Source organism: Bactrocera dorsalis, chromosome 1 (assembly GCF_023373825.1).
Source record: "Bactrocera dorsalis isolate Fly_Bdor chromosome 1, ASM2337382v1, whole genome shotgun sequence".
In the NCBI taxonomy this organism is placed as follows: Eukaryota; Metazoa; Arthropoda; class Insecta; order Diptera; family Tephritidae; genus Bactrocera; species Bactrocera dorsalis.
Window position 1 is genome coordinate 2,961,777 of NC_064303.1, and position 17,231 is coordinate 2,979,007.

At 31.1% G+C, this 17,231-nt stretch overlaps 1 protein-coding gene across 3 annotated transcripts in view; it reads left to right on the top strand.

Moving 5' to 3' along the window:
- Positions 1–456: 456 nt before the first annotated feature.
- LOC105232352 (uncharacterized) overlaps positions 457–17,231 on the top strand; it is a 101,014-nt gene continuing 84,239 nt past the window's right edge. For all 3 annotated transcript variants that reach the window (XM_049446900.1, XM_049446899.1, XM_011214011.4), the window contains exon 1: positions 457–1,969. The gene's annotated coding sequence lies outside the window, so the exon portion shown is untranslated. The remainder of the gene's footprint in view (positions 1,970–17,231) is intronic.

A 17,231-nucleotide genomic window follows, 5' to 3' on the forward strand; every position in this document is an offset into this window, starting at 1 on the left:
TACTTGTTCACGAGCAAATGCACACGAACGTATGCAAAGACACATCAAATGAAATGAAAACAACAAAATGCACAAAATTTTACCTGAGCTGTCTGCTGAGACGCCGAGAGAGTGACTTACTCGCGCCAATTGAGCAGCAGAGCGCGCTTTTGAGGCATACCGCACACAGGTGAGATTGCTTGGTATACTTGGATGTCTGTGTGTGTGTATCTGTGTGCGTTGTGCATCGCATGCTGTTGGAAGATACTCGCGTGCTGCCGCCGCACAGCGCAGCACAACAACAAAATACAATCAGAAAATAGCGTTCAAGACAGCTGGCTGGCAAGAAATGCGAAGCGCAGCAAGGCGATGCGATTTAGACTTTAGTGTGAGTGAGTGTGTGAACGTATATTGACGCAAACTTGTGTGTGTTTGTATGTGCTTGGCTGTGTTTTGTATTTCGGTCTTGAATTCAACTTTGCGCGAGACATTTCAGTTCTTCGACGACTGTCGGCCGAGTTGGTAAGAAGATACGGACTAAAAGTAACGGTGCTGGTGTTTGGGCATGAAATGCCAAACATTTAAGTGACTTGAAAAAAACGTTATGTGCACGAAGCAGACGGCGTGTGCGCGTGTGTGTGAAGAAGAAGAATTGCTATGAAAATGGCATAAGAAGATAGATTTGTTGAGAAATTAGAAAATAAAGCATACGAAAAATAAATTTTGTAAAAAAAAATTCAAAACTGTGTGAAAAACAAATGTGTAAGCAAACAACTTGCAAAGTTTAAGCAATAGAAATATTTTGAAAAAAATTAAAAAACAAATATTTTGAAGAATTTAAATAAAATTCAAGAAATCACGATTTTCCACACGCCAAAGCGCTTGTGTGCATATTTGTTGTTTTTGTAAATATTTCAAATATTTTGAAATTATTCAAAACAAAGTGGTGAAACAACTAAGCTGAACAACAACAAAAAGTAACAACAAATGCCAAACGCTTAAATTTGTGAATGCCAAACAAATGCAAATGCATTAAACAAAAAATCAAAAACAGCAACAACAACAAACGTAAAAAGCAAAACACAACAAAAAGGCAGGCATTCAAACGAGTTTCCTTTTGGTGCAACTTTGGACGACTGACTGTCTTTGACGCGCCCGCTGCCCCTGGCACACACAGACAGCTATAAGCATATAGCAGACAGTAACAACAACAACTACGTCAGAAACCACTTTTTTGCGTGCACAATTCGCCTGCTGCATTTCCTCCTTTTGCCAACAACTGTCATCCCTCGGCGCTTTGCCGCTGCTGCTGCTGCTGCGGCTTCTTCAGCGCGTCCAAGCGGCTGCATTGCAGCTGCAGCCCGCCGCTGTTATTGCACGTTTTTGTCTTTGTTTCGCGTGTATTTGGTTTATTATTGGCCATAAAAATCGTTAAAATACACACATATATTAAGCGACTGCGCGACTGTGGCAACAACAACAACAAAACACAACACAAACGACAGCCACAATAACAATAAACTGTTGTAAAGTGGCGAAAAAACCAGCAAAGGAAAAATAAAACTAACACACACATACACAGTCGGGCGTTTAACGAATGCAACGAAAACCTGCAGTTGGCGGCGTTTAAAGTGCGAAAAAAGTACGCGGAAAAGCCGTTACGTGAAAAATTCTAGAAATTCTGCAGGGGAAAAGGAAGACAGCAAAACACAAAAAAAAACGTTGCAAGCGCTTAGAAAAAAGCAAGCAAATTGAATAACAAAGTTTCGTACGCATAATCTTAAACTCGTAAAGTGTCTGTGACAGTGGGCGAGTTCGTGCGCTTAACTGCATTTCACGTGAAGTTCACAGAAAGCGCTGCATTGTGTTTGTGGTGACTCAATTTTTGTGCGAAAATTTGCGAATTTGACAGTGAAACGTGGTTTGGGATTTTTTTTATTGAGTCAACAGCAGCTGACGGAAAGTACGTGCCTTCGAGTGTTTTAAAAAGGTAAGTTCAGAGCTTCAGAGTTTGTATTAAGTTGCTATGGTTTTTGTGGCAAGTTGTTATAGGGTTGAAAATAAAAAGTGTTTGGAAGGTAGAGTGAACCACCTCGAACCACCATTGCAGTTGCAATTACTGGCACCAATTTGTGGTCTTGATATAGACTTAGTGACTCATTTGGTACCATGTATTTCCCCAAATTTTAAAGAGTGAAGCAATTTACTTATAGAAGTTCAGGAAATGTCAGCTTTTTTTTTTTTAAATGTCAAACTTTTGACTCAAAGATTTTCAACGGTCAATTTGTAGGACATCTATATGCTTCATTGGTGCGTTCTCGAAATTTTTTTCTCCAAAATTGTAGCATTGTTTTGGAGAATAATATCAAAAGTTTCTATAAAAATTGTTCCTTTGTCTTGGACAATACTCTATGACAAATTTCGTAAAGATATCTTGTAAAGTTTTTCATACCAGCACTTGATTCGAATCGTTCAGTTTACATGCCAGCTACATATATGCTATAGTGATCCGATGTGAACAATCTCTTTGGAGATTACACCATGGTTTTAGGCAATAACTCATGCTGAATTTCGTGGAGATAACTCATCACATAACCAAGCTTGCTATATAAGCAAAAATGTGAAGTCTTTTGTATGAGAAAAATGAACGAAAACATCACAAGTGTGATGAATTTTATGACAAATTTTGAGAAAATTAAATTTTAAATTGAGCAATAAAATGTCTAATTCACATTCACTCAATTAAGAGCACAATTAATATTATTAATTTAGTTACATTTATCAATCTTGCATTTGTGAAGTCTTTTGTGTGAGAAAAATGAAAAAAAAAACTCAATTGCAATATGAGTTTGTAGTATAAATGATGAACTGGACGAACTAATTGAATCAAAATTAAGTATAAATTGTTTTAATATACAAAAACATAAGGTTAGGTTAATCTGGTAGGCCAATAAGTCACACATAGACCAGTTATGATCCTTTGTGATACCAGATGGAGTTCAGTTGCCGGGTCCAAGAAGAGTAATCATCCTTTATGATGCCAATGCTTGAGACGAATTTTGATACAAAAAAATTTGATATATTTTCTCAAGGCTTAAGCAATTAAGTCCACAGCAGCTTTGCATATTCGCTTTACTAGTACAAAACATGGTGATAGATGGATGCTTTTTCAATTGGAATATGCTGTTTCATGCGAAGCTTCAATTTTGACTACAGTATAGATAGATTTTATTAACTTTTGTTTAAATTTTGTGGTTAAAAGTTTTTTTGAATTAAAGCGCTGAACATTTCCGCTTTTAAAGAATATCTGTTGTTGTTGTTGTAGCAGCAGAAAACATTACTGAAGTACTTTTGAGTCATGCTACTGAGCTGACAGCCTTTGTCCGGTTAAAAATCCAGGTTCATTCCGAGTTCCATGATTGGAAATTTGTTTGAATTGAATATTTCCTCTGCTGAATGACATTGATACTTTGATTTTCAGTGAAAAAAAATCCAATATCTTTCAAATAATCAGGATCACTTTGCTATTTTGGCACTAACTTAATGACAATTAAGCGCTAATTCTCAATATATATTGCCTTCCAAATAAACAGACTTACATAGCTTATTTGTCATTAATATAATGGAAATTAAGCGCTATTTGCCAATTAACTAATTGTGAAATTAAGATTTTTCAATTGTAAATTAGGTGTTATGTTAGAGTTTATTGCTTTTAAAGGCACCATACAAGCTCCACATCATTTCCATAAATTGGAAATAATTCTCATCCATACTAAGTCAGTACTTCCTAAAATCAAACATCTTACAAGTCTTTTAAGATGCTGGATGGATTTCCTCTATGAATGCTCCGAAATAAAGTTCAATTTGGAAGTTTTTTAAAGAAATTTGTGTGAGAAAAATTTTTATATTTTTTAAAGTCTTCACAAAAGGAAATAAATTTCACCTTTCAGCCTAAAAAATTAATATTGAATTCTTTATAAAACTTTCATAGCCTGAAATAACAACTGTTAGCGAGTGAAACCATCATTTATTTATAAAACAGAAGTCAATGAAATATGTGCTCTTAGCATTCTTCGGCCCGCTTTTTGAACTTTTTTGTCAAGAGATCGCCAAAAATGAGCAGATCACTAAAATATGCAAAAATTAGCATATGCTAGACAAATAAAGAATGGCGAAAATTAACTTAGTATTTACATATGAGCACATACATATATTTACAAAATAAATAAATATGTACGCCGAGTGACTAAGAAACAAAACAAAAGCCTAAAAGCACATAAATTTACCGGTTGACACAAATACAAATTAAAACTTTCACAGCTGACAATGGAATAAAGAAATGAATAGCAGTTGTTTTGCATAAAAATGTATTTTGCGAAGCGATTGATTAAAAATTTTACAAAAAAAAAAAATAAAAAAAATTAAAAAAAAAATTTAGGGGAAAAAAATTATACAAGTAAATTTATAAAATAAAAAGCATAAAAAAAATTATAAAAAAATGTGGAAATCAAAATTTTTTGCACCGAAGCCCATAGAATTCGAAAGGGGTTGCCCACTTCCTAAATTCACATGACAGCCCAAAAGGGTTAAAGAGTAGTTAAACTTCAGACATTTATGAGCTGTTATAAATTTTAATATACAACTTATTTTCTAAAAGTAGCAATTTATGCTCCACAAAAAACTATCTACGTTCCACTAATTTTGCGAGGTCAACACCCGAGATAAAAAAATAATAATCTTCAACTTCAGCACTTTGCCAATTATCATTAAAAAATTATTGATCAGCAAAAAAGCGGTTAACAGAGATTGTGAGTAATAACAACAACAACAATAACAGCTAAGATCAGTTACCTACACACACACACAGCAGTCTGTTTGACCTCTCCGAGAAGGCAATAACAATTGTAGCGAAAATCAGCGATTCACCACAAAGCAACCGTAAACTTATGCATGTATGGTACACAGATTTTTATGTGTGTATGTGTGTGTGCTTGTGGCTAAATACTTTCAGTTAAACTCAAAAATAAGAAAGACAAATAATTGTGGCCAACGAAAAACCAAAACCGAAAAAATCTTCAACTAAAACTTATGTTAAGTTAGTAAATAACAGTTGAAGCTAGGAAGACACAACAACAACAACAAATAAGCAGAAAACGAGAAAACAGGGTAAAATTGTATAGCAGCAACGACACAAACAACAACAATGTGCTTGCAGCAACAAAACACTACAAAAATTAAAATAATAAAAAGCTGAAAAGCAGCAGCAACAATAACAACAACGTTGAGAGCGCGCTCAAGTCAACAGTTAAAACCAGTTTGCAGCGCCGTCAGCAGGAAAAAGCAAAAACTATAAAATTAAATTTAAAAAAAATACGAAAAATATATAACAAAACGAGCAGCCAGCTACAACAGTAACAAATACAAATCAAGAAAGTACCTAAATTAAAGACTGCCAGTTGGAAGTAACAACTAGCAACCGCAACAGCAACAACAATAGCGGTACACATGTATTTAGGCTTGAAGCGCGAGCTGTGCAGTCGTGCAAGGGACATGCTCGTACTTGTGTTTGTTTGTATGCGTGTGTGTCTTTTTGCTCGAAAAGCTTAGCACTCGAGACCACCGCAGACAAAGTGCGCTGTTAAGACGAATTTTCAAGTCAATCGTGACAGTCATGAAATACAAAATTTAAATAAATCATGTAAAAATGTCACAGTGCAAAGGGGCTTATGGAAACTTTGAAGCCTTGCAAGGCACGAAAATAATGTGGGCACTAATATAAATGATTACAACACAAAGTCTGACTGTTATATGTATATTAAAAAAAATAAAGTTGTAACCTTTACTTTGTATTAATTTACTTTAAAAAAATTTATTATTTTTTATTTTATTTTATTTTTCTAATTTTAAAAATATTTTTTTTTAATTTTATTAATTATTTTTTATAGAAATTTTTTAATTTTTATTAAAATTTATTTTCTTTATAATTTTTTGCACATTTAGATTTTATTTTTATTTATTATTTTTAACATTTTATTTTAATTTTTTAATAATTAATATTATATTTTTAATTTTTTATTATTAAAAAAATATAGTTTATTTACAATTTTATTTTGCATTTTAATTTCTGTTAATACAATATTATACATTTTTAATTTTATATTTTTTTAATAATTTTTTTTTTATGTTTTTTGTAAATATGTATTGAAAAAAAAATATTTTAACTTTTTTTAATTTTAGTGAATAATACTACTTTTATTATTTTTTTACACATTAAATTTTCGTTTTAATAAAATGATTAATATCCTTTTTTTTTTGCGTTTAATTCTATTTAGATTTTTTTTAGTTTTTTTTCATTTTATTTAATTTTTTATTTTGATTTATTTAATTTTATTATATTTCCCATTTTATATTATTTTATTTTGTTTTACTTCATATAACTTCGATCTCTTTTACTTTATTTAATTAATAATTAATTTTATTTGTTTATTTATAATTTTTTACACATTAACATTTTATTTTTTAAATAAAAGTTTATTTTAATTTTTTAATTAATTAAAATAAATTTTTAGTTTTAAACTATTTTTTTTTAATTTTTAATTTTAAACAATTTTATTTTAACTTTTAATAAATTATATAACATTACTTAATTTTTTTAAATATAGCAAATTTTGTTTAATAAAATAATTAATTTTCTAATTTAATTTTAATTTTTTTCCATTTGTTTAATTTTTTCACTTAATTTAATATTTTTTCATTCTGTGTTATTTTATTTATTTATTTTTTTTTTTTCATTTAGTTTTATTTTATTTTATTTAATTTTATTTTATATTTTTTATTTACAATATAAAATTTTCATTTAATTAAATTTAATTTAAATTTTTTATTTCGTTTTTTTTTTTTTTTTTACTAAATAATATTTTATTTCAAATAAAAAAAATTCAGTCACCTTATTAAATCAGACAGTAGACCTTTAAACAAACTTCAAGCACAAGAACAATAAAGCAGCTATCTACATATGTACATATATGTATATTGTCAGTGCCTTTCATAGCGAACCACCAATCTTCACAGCAACTGCTGGTGGACCCATAAAGCTGCGCAGAAGAAGCGCAGTGGCAGCAACAGCAGCAAATATTGATAATGAAAAGATGCCAAAAAGCAGATTTGAAAGCAGCAGCAAGTAAAGAAATAAGAGACAAAGGTAGACGTTGAAAAAGTAGAAAAAACAATCAACCACATACATACAAAGAAATACACTTAAGTATGAACATACATACATGCGCACGTGTGTTTGATGGCCAGGTGGAGCTGGAAGAAATCGATTGGCCAAGTAACTGCTGACTGCTGCGGCGACCAAAATGCTGTTGCCTGTTATGTTGTTCTTATTGTTGTTACGAGGTTATTGTTGTCGTTTACGAGGTTCGTTGTTGTTGCCTACTAGGTTATTGTTGTTGTTTACGAGGTTAGCAGCAACAATATGGGGGCTAAGAAAGAAAAACAACAGCAGCGCTTTGAAAGCAGAGGTCAGTTCTTGGTGATAGCGCGCTGGCTTTCTTCAGCTGTGCGGTCGCCACGAGTTTGTGTCTTTTGTTTCTTTTTTTTGTTATTGCTACTTGCTCATTTTTCAATTTTTGCTCGTTTGCTTTTTGATGTTTGCGAATTGCTGTTGTAATCTGAGAGCCATGCCAGTGGCACAGAAATGGCTGATGCGCAGTTAGCCAGTTGGCTGCTTGTCACTTTGAATAACGGAAAAAAAAAAATTTATTCAAACACATGCTTTGCAAAAACATGCAAATTTTATCAGAATTCAATGAGAAATCGCTGTTTGAGAAATGTCAGAAAATTAATGAGTTATTGAAAAGTGTTGTTTTTTTTGAAGTTAGAATATTTATCAAGTTTGCGTAAAACACTCGTGACTGATAAAATTTTATGAAATATTTTTTGTTTAGAAAAAAATAATAAATAAAATATTAAAAAAAAAAATTTATTTACTATTTACTATTTATTATTATTATTAATTTTTTATTTTTTAATATAAAATAAAAAATTTTTTTTAGAAAAAATAATAAATAAAATAAAAAAAAATATTTTTTATTATTTTTTTGAAAAAATTTTTAGAAAAATCAAATTTTTTTAGGTTTAAAATTTTTATTTTTTTTTATTTAATATTTATTTTTTAGTGCTTTTATTATTTTTTGTAACTAAAAACAAAAAAAACTATTAGCTTGGCATCATAAATCACTATGAAATAACATTTTTTCATCCTCACCTCTACCAAAAGAAATGTTTTCTTTTTATTCTCAGCCATCACCTTTTTCGAGAAATATGCCGACTCTGTTACAGTTTGACGTGATTAAACGGTCAAAAATCTCCAACTGCGCGAATTTGTTTTTTTTTTTTTAATTTTCCATTTACTTTGTTGTTGTTGTTCTTTGCACAGTATTAATCCAATTACAAGTCATTTGCACGCAATTTTTCTGTCATTAGCGGGGATTTAGAAGAGTTCTTTCACCAAGGGAATAAATAAAATAAATACCCAGAAACAAACATGCGCATGTGTGTGTAGATCAATGTGATTAACACTAAATTTAGAAGATCGATATTTGAGTACCATGTTGTTCACATTCATACAAAGGTATCTTTAAGTCATATTTTTTGTGAAAATTTTAGCTCAAGTTCGAAGCAGGAATGAAATTAGATAAAAAAAAATACATTTTTATCTTTGACTTACTGTAGCTTTTTTTAAGTAATATTATTACTACTTTGATAATTTTATGGAGAATTTCTTTAAGTTATTTTTTTTGTACGCCCGATTTTTACATTTACATTTGTACTAGTCTTATAAAAAGAAGAATAATATACATACATCAGTTCAGGAGTGGAAGGATAAAAATGTTCATGATAATATATTTTTTTTAATTTTAGTTAAGACCCTACAACACAGAATGTGTCACAAAAATAGGAGTCATTGGGATACCAAAGCGGTTCTTCCATTCCAGTATTTTTACCGTTACTTTTGTATTTCATATCAATACAAGTTGTATCATACTCCAGCTCTGCTGAGATAAGATGTGAAAAATCTCATAGGCTTCTATGGGAAATCCCCCAAAAGGCTTCTTCAATCAAACTAAAATCTTTAACTCATTTTAAAAGTAAAAAAAAGTAATTTAGAGAAGAAAACAGCAACAAAATGTAAGTCGATGTGTGGATACGTTTATGCTTGTATACATATGTATTCTTATGGGCACTTGTATAAAGCAATCAGTACAATTAACTAAACCCAAATCAGTAAACAAACAAGTCCCACATTACTCAACTGACTTGGAAAAATAAAAAAATATAATAAAAATCAACAAACGTTTGAAGAATTCAAAAGAACAGAAAATAACAAAGACAAATTAAAATAAATAAACAAAAAAATAAGAAAATTAAATGAAATAATAGATAAGCACAGCAATGCACAAGTGAATGAGGAAACGCTAAAAAGCGCAATACTAGCTGATGGCACGCAGAAGTAACTGATAAATATTGTGGCTACAACAGCATCAGCGGTTTCTAGCATGCGGCAGCTGCCACTTGAGGCGGCTGCCACTAGCATGTACATACATACATATGTATGTAATATACACATATACATATGTGTAAGAATAGTTGAGGGCATACGCTAGCCAATACAAGTTTATGTAAGTCGAGATAATGACATGAAATTCAATGCCAAATTATGTTGTTACGCTAACAGCAGACACACTTGCAGACAATTACTTCTATGCATATACATATGTATGTATGTACATGTACAGTATTCAAGTATGTAAGGCAACAGAGGTTCAGCAGCAGCCGAGACTAAAAGTGTAATTTGAGGAAAAAATTTTAATTTTTAACTATACAAGTAAAAAATAATATATAAAAATTAATTTAAAAAATAAAATAAAAAACTTAAGCATATTTAAAAAAAAAAAAAATTAGACAAAAATACTTTTTAAGTAAATAAGTAAAATAATTTACGAAAAATATATAAAAGTATTAAAAAATTATTTGCATGCTTTATGAAAAAAAAGTTTAATAATATAATTTTTAATTTAGAAAAAATAAAATTGTTATTAAAAAATAGGAATAAAAAGATATTATAGAAAGATAAGAATATTTTTTTGGGGAAAACATATTTAGGAAATATATATGGAATAAAACAGAAATAAGATTTTTTTAAGAAAAAAATATTAAAAAAAAAGACGATATTTTTAATTAAATAAGTAAAATAGTCGACGCAGTATCGGCCGGGGGAAGCAGAGGAAGAGAAAGACCTCCACTCCGTTGGAAGGACCTGGCATCGCTTGGAATGTCCAATTGGCGCCACGTAGCGAAAAGAAGAAACGACTGGCGCACGGTTGTTAACTCGCCTATAATCGGGTAAGCGATGTCTACGCCAATTAAGAAGAAGAAGAGTTTTTTGAAAATAATATTTGTTTTGAGAATAATTTTTGTTAAGTAGAATAGCACAGTAAAAATAAATGTTTTAGAATAAAAATTTAAGAATAAATAACTTTTGATTATAAAAATCGTAAAAATTAAAACATAAAAATATTAAAAAATAGTAAAAATTAATTAAAAATAACTAATAAATAAATAGTAAAAAAAATAAAAATAGATTAAAAATGGTAAAAACATTTTTTTAGAAAAAATAACTTTAAATTATAAAAAAAATGAACTCATAAAATATTTAAAAACAAATTTAAAAATGTATAAAAAAAATAATATTAAAAATAATTTTAAATTAAAAAATAAAATAATTACATAAAAAATTTATTAAAATAAAAAATAGTTCATCAACAATTTTGTGCTATAAATAGTTAATCGAAGCTAAAATTATACACACTTTATCTAATTATCTGCAGATAACTTTTTTGTTGTTACTTTATGTTCCATGTTAACATACTTACTTAACAAAGCGTATAAAGTTTCAATCTCTCGCCAACATGCTGCTGACGACAGCTGTTTGCTGATAATGCTTTGCTTGTTTTTTATTGTGTTGTTTTTGGTTTTGTTGCAATTGTTGCATTTGTTATTCTAATCAAAATTGTGTTTGCTCACAGCTTAACATGTTTTTTAATATTTTTCTCTCAATTTCGTTGATAAAATCTTTGTTGTTGTTTGGCTTTGTTAACGCTGTTGCTTGTGCCTCATGGGTATTCCACTTTGTGTGACAAGCGTTGATGCTGCTGATAAGCGAAGCGAACTCTACACATATTGACACAGGTGATTCACATGTCAACAACGAACTAAGAAGCCAAGTCATTGTAGGCGGTGAAAGAGGAGTATAAGATAACGAGTAGAACATTCGAGGGTGTGTTTTGTGGAGAAAATTTGAAGAAATTAATTTCAGCTTATTAAGTATTACACTTTTTTCATTCTTCAACTTTTACTTATTGCTTTAATTTTAATTTTTTCATTAATTTATTTTTTTATCAAAAATTATTCCCACAAAAAATTTGTACATCGCTGGCAAATATTTCTTATTCCCTTATGCATGCAATTCTTCCCATATTTTTCGCCTGAATTGCCTCGACTGCATTCATTTGCTCGGCCTTTCATTCAAAGTTTACAGCTGTTTGCGCTTAAATTGCTAATTTTTGAAGCGAAAATAAAGCAACTGAAAAACAGAAGCACAGGTAAGCTGTCGCAACCACACACATATAAACACAAGTGCAATTATATAAGGGTATAGGCAGCCACATATGCCAGTCTGAAATGAGAAATATTTAGTGCAATAAGTAAAATGAAATGGAACTAAAAACCCAAAGGGAACAAAAAGGCGACGAGCAACGAAACTGAAGTTGAAAAACGATTGCATTAAATTTCACAAACAAATAAGCAAATAAAGCGAAATGGCAATTAAAGAGGCAACTAAGAATGCACTCACAGGCAAGGCTGAATTAATTTAGTTCGCAAAAAAAGTGTTAAGAAACATACATACATACATACATATGTAGTAAAATAACAACAACTCATACATATATATACCAGTGCATTTGTACACACATACATTTACGTTATGTTATATGTTGCTGGCTGGTGACTGCGCCAAAAACTTAGCTCCAAAAGTGAAGTGGAAATGGACAGGCACAATTATTCTGGATAGTGAATGTGAGGGCACAAATAAATGTGTGTGTATTTGTATATGTGTAAGGCTGTCGTATTCGAAAGGCTCAACAATTAAAGGGGTATGAGAAAGGAAATTAAAAACAATTGTTTCCTATATTTGTTGGGTTTAAGCATATAAATTTGACTTTTCAAACCAAAGAGCTTAGGATTGAAAATTAAAATATTGAAAATATTAAAAATTTTATTTTTCAAAAAAAATTTGAAAATTTTGTTTTTGGTACGAGTTTGAAAATTTTATTTAAAAAAAAAAATTGAAATTTTATTTCAGAAAAATGTTGAAAATCTTATTTTTCAAAAAAGATGAAAAATTTATTTTTGAAAAAAAAAATTGAATTTTGTTTTTGAAAAAAATTTGAGAAATTTTATTTGTCAGTTTCTAGTTGCAAAATCGAAATTAAAAATTCTTATATCAGAGTTAAAAATGAATAAAATATAAATCGTTTGAGTTTATACTTTTAAAGACCACTGCACCATAATATTAAAGAAAAAAAGAGTAAGTAGTCAGTATTTGGAATTAAAAATTTATTTTTAGTTTTTCATTCAGATAAATGGTTTTAGAAATTTTATTAAAATTTAGGTATTAAAAAAAATATCTTAATTCAATTAATTTTTAAATCAAAATTTTTCCTTGAAATGTTAATTCAATTAATATTTTAATTAATTCATTGAAGCCCTGATTGTTTTTTATTGGGTTGACTTGTATAACACTTATTGAGGATTCGTACTTACTGATTTGGGTAGATATGCTTTTATAATTCGACAGAAAAAAAGTTTTTAAATATTGTATATAATTTTCTAAGCCTACTTTTTTCAAAGTTAGAACTTTTCTTTGAACCACCTATAAATATTTGTCTGAAGCTTCAAGTTTTTATATGCATGTAACTTCAACAGATCAACTTGACAAGCTCTAAACTCCAAACTTGGTAACGAAAAATATTATTCTATCTTTTATAGAATTAATTGTCTTCAACCACCCAATTAATGTGTAATATTTTTCGGTTCATAGCTTAAACTTTAAAATTATCCGCTCACTCATCTATCACACTCTTCGATTTTGACCCCTTCGATTTTGCCATCATTTATTATTTACACTCGAAATACGCGTATGTCCCCATTAGTGGGACACTTCACTTTCATTGAACTACTTACGTCGATATTGAATGATTACCTTTTCAGAGATTCGCTACCCTTTCGATTTTCAGCATATGGAAATAAAAGTTGCCTAAATAACCAAATGCTGTTAGCTTTTTGCACAATATTTGCTGAGCATTTCTGCTGCATTTGCGAAGGCAGCCGTAGAAGTGACAAATTGCAAACTGGGTCAACAGACATTTAACCTTGTCGTTTGAAATTTCTAACAAAATACAACACAAAGTTGCAAGAAGTAAAAAAAGTTACAAAAAATTAAAAGCACACATATAGTATGTACATAATATATATGTAACACACACACAAAGGCATCCACACGAGCCCAGAGTACCTTCAGCCAATTGAGTAATGGCACAGTAATGAGCAAAAAAAGACGAATTGCGGCAGAGATCTGCGTGAAAAGAAAAAACCTTTAAATTCATTTAACACGCAAAAAATAAACGCACACACACATTGAGCATACAATTAAAACTACCGTTCGCTTTTGGCAAAAACTTGAAAAGATTGCAATTAAAGGAGCTTGCACTCTGGCAGCAGCGGGAGCAGGTTTCCTACGAATCTTGCGCTGAAACACGAACACACAAACACTTGATGGCCAAACTTGTTAATAAAAATAAATATGTTTGTATGTACCATATACATTTGTATATACCATACATATATGTATGTATATATACATATGTACCATGCAGAAACTGGCTATAAAACACCACATTAAAGAGGCACTTGAAATGTTGTTACTCGCTGGCGGCAGGCGCTATCATTAATTATCGCAACGACTGTCTGTCGCAAACAAATGACAATGAAAATTGTCAAATCTCGCTTGTTGCCATTTGTGGTGCTTTATTTTTGTTTCAAGCGTTTTTTTTTTATTTTTTGCTTAATAGCCAATGGCAGGTAATTAGAGGAATATGATGGATTGCTTAAGCGGCTTATGGGAAAAAATTTGCAAGTTTGTGAATAGATCAAAAGTACTCATTGAGCTTAAAATGTTGACTTAAAGTTTTTTAGATTTTTGTTAAGTTTTAATATTTTAAAAAATTTTTTTCAAATTTTTTTAATTATTTTTTTCAAATTATTTTATATTTTTTTTAATTTTTTTAATTAACAATACTATACTATTATAAAAGCTTATCGAATTTTTAGAAAAATTTGATAATTTCGACTTCAGATCGCCAGTGAATTACTTCTCCTTTAAACTTTGTTAATTTCTTCTTCTTTTCCTAATAACAATAATGTTATTGCCAACAACCTTTGCAAGACTAAGGCAGAAGCATCTCCGCAAACATAAATTCGGCGAACCAGGAGACACAGCCGAAACTGTTCTTGGCCACTTCAAGAAACTTGTGAACGCCTCAAAGCGATTTATCGATTTTTGAGTTGTAAGGACCACAACGGACCGGCGTTATAAGCTGTCAAAGTGAGATACCTATGATGATTGACCTAACGTAACATAACATAAGTTAATTTAATTATAAACAAATCAACTTTCCGGCAAGTATATTCTTGAGATCATTTTCTATACGACCTTAAACAGAAACTACCTGAAAAATCTTCTTTTTTTTGGTGGAAAACCTTCAAAATCAACCGTAGATGCCAATATCTTACCTTACTTAAGTTAGAAAAGTATCTTGCCTTATAATACCAAAAGTTGACCAAATCCAACAAAAACTGTTGAAGCGCCTAGGTACCAAATATTTAGAGTCCAATTTCTTTAGTTGACTTTTTACCGAAAATATTGGTTAATGTGTCAGATTTATAATTGAAATTCAGAGAGAATTCTTTCCTGATAGTAGTATATCTGGATACTACAAAAGGGTTGAATAGGATCAATACTTCCTTTAGCACCCATTTCCTAATATTATATAAAGACTTTCGATTTTTGGTGACTTTATACCGCATATATCGGCCAATATCTCAGTTATCTCAATAAGAATAAGAAAGCATATTTTCTTATAACGGCGCTTATTTGTGCTTGGAATAAATAAAATCGTGAGAAAACTCGCTTTAGACCCGATATAACTAACAGAACTTATGTAACACTTCCCTAGCTTTACTCCTTGCAAGTTGCAAGAGTATAAAATGTACGTTTATACCCGAGCTTTGCTCCTTCTTACTACCTTCAACCTTTTTCCTCTCTGATCTCTTTTTTTTATCATTTCCCACCTCCTCATTTCGACCCTCAGCGCCATGGCCGACGCATTCATTTAATTTAAGTCAATATTTTGAACTAAAAATCAAACTTGCATCAAAAGCAGTTCGAAAACAATCAATCTTAATTTTCAATTTCGCAATTATTATCGAAAATCGTTTATACAACTTTTTTGTTGCCTAACCCTTTACGACTAACCCCGCGGTGGCCTTATTAATCATTGGCGCAAAATCAGCATTTAAATTTATTTATTATTATTGTGCTTTTGCACTGATTTTGCATGCCGTCTCTGGCGTTCATGGCGATTGATATATTTATTTTGATGTTTATAATTTCTAGGAGCGGCCGCTGCCGCGTATAAATCTCGTTCACGCATTTGTAAGCCGACAGCAACGCTGCTGCCACCAACCGCGTGCGCCGCCTGCACCGCGTGCCCCATTGTGGCTTTGCCTGACTTATGATTATTTGATTGCACTTTGGCTTAGGATGTGGAAAGGCGCTGTGATTTGTTTAAAAATAGATTACATCAAAGGTGGCTAAGTATAAATCGCCATTGAGGTTTACTTGTAGGTGTGTGTGTGTGTGTGCAAGTGACTGGTACACTTTGTTGCAAGTCGCATGAAGGTGGGCCATGTTGGAGCCGCCCGCAAAGTCTACTTGGCGCCAAAGTGCTTTACATTGTTGTGGTGTTGGTGGTATTGGTGTTGTTCTTGTTGCTGATATTAGTGTCGTTGTTGCTAGTATTGGGGTTGTTGTTGGTGGTATTGGTGTTGTTGTTGCTGGTTTTGCTATTATTGTTGCTGGTATTGGCATTGTTGTTTCTGGTATTGGTATTGTTATTGCTGTTGGTAGTTCCTTGAATTCTCAGGCCACCACAAAGGCGCTGTTAAGTTACTGCAAACGCAATGCTGACGCAGCCAAGTCAAAGCCATATGCAATCGAGCTGCAAATACGATTAATTGCAAGCGCGCACACACACACTCTAACACTCACCCAAACACATATACATATATAACCGTGTTTTATATTTAGTTGTGATGTAAATAAGTGCTTTTAATGCCGCCGGCGCCGCCGTGGGCCAGCCGCACTTATACAATATTTATTTGCAACACTCTTTTTGCCAAAGTGCATATGTGTGTGTGTATGACGTATGGCTTGTGGCTGATTTAATACTATCGCACGCGTCTGTTTTGCAAATTTTCGTTATGGTAATTGTGTGGCAAGGCGTTTGCAATAACTAGCGGCACCACTACCACTTGCCAGCCCAAAAATGGACAGATGCAAACGCTGCTTAAGATATGCAAAAACATGTGTATATGTGTGTGAGTACATATGGGACATACATGCCTGTACATTCATCTACATGGTGCACTATGTGTAATGTAATGATAAATATCGCAGCAATAAATCGCATTGAGAAAAATTGCATTCAATCAAAAGTGCCGCAAACACGTAAGCGCACACACGAACAAATTTTTCTTTTGTTTTTAGATATATACATATATATATATATACATATACAGTTATACATATGTACACATGTGTTGTCTGTGATTTATCTGTGCTTGCAACAAGACCCTATAAGGAAAACGAGTAACAATATTTTGCAATATTTATTTCGTTCGTCGTTTAGCGAGGATGCCAGAGATCAATAAAAAGCAAGGCACCCTTCACTGACTTTTTTCGTTTTGTTTAATTCTTTTCGAAAAGCTAACTTTTTTTCTCATTTATATTTAACTTCTAAAGAGTTATTGAGTCAGATCTTTTTTTTTTACTTATCTTTTATATAAAA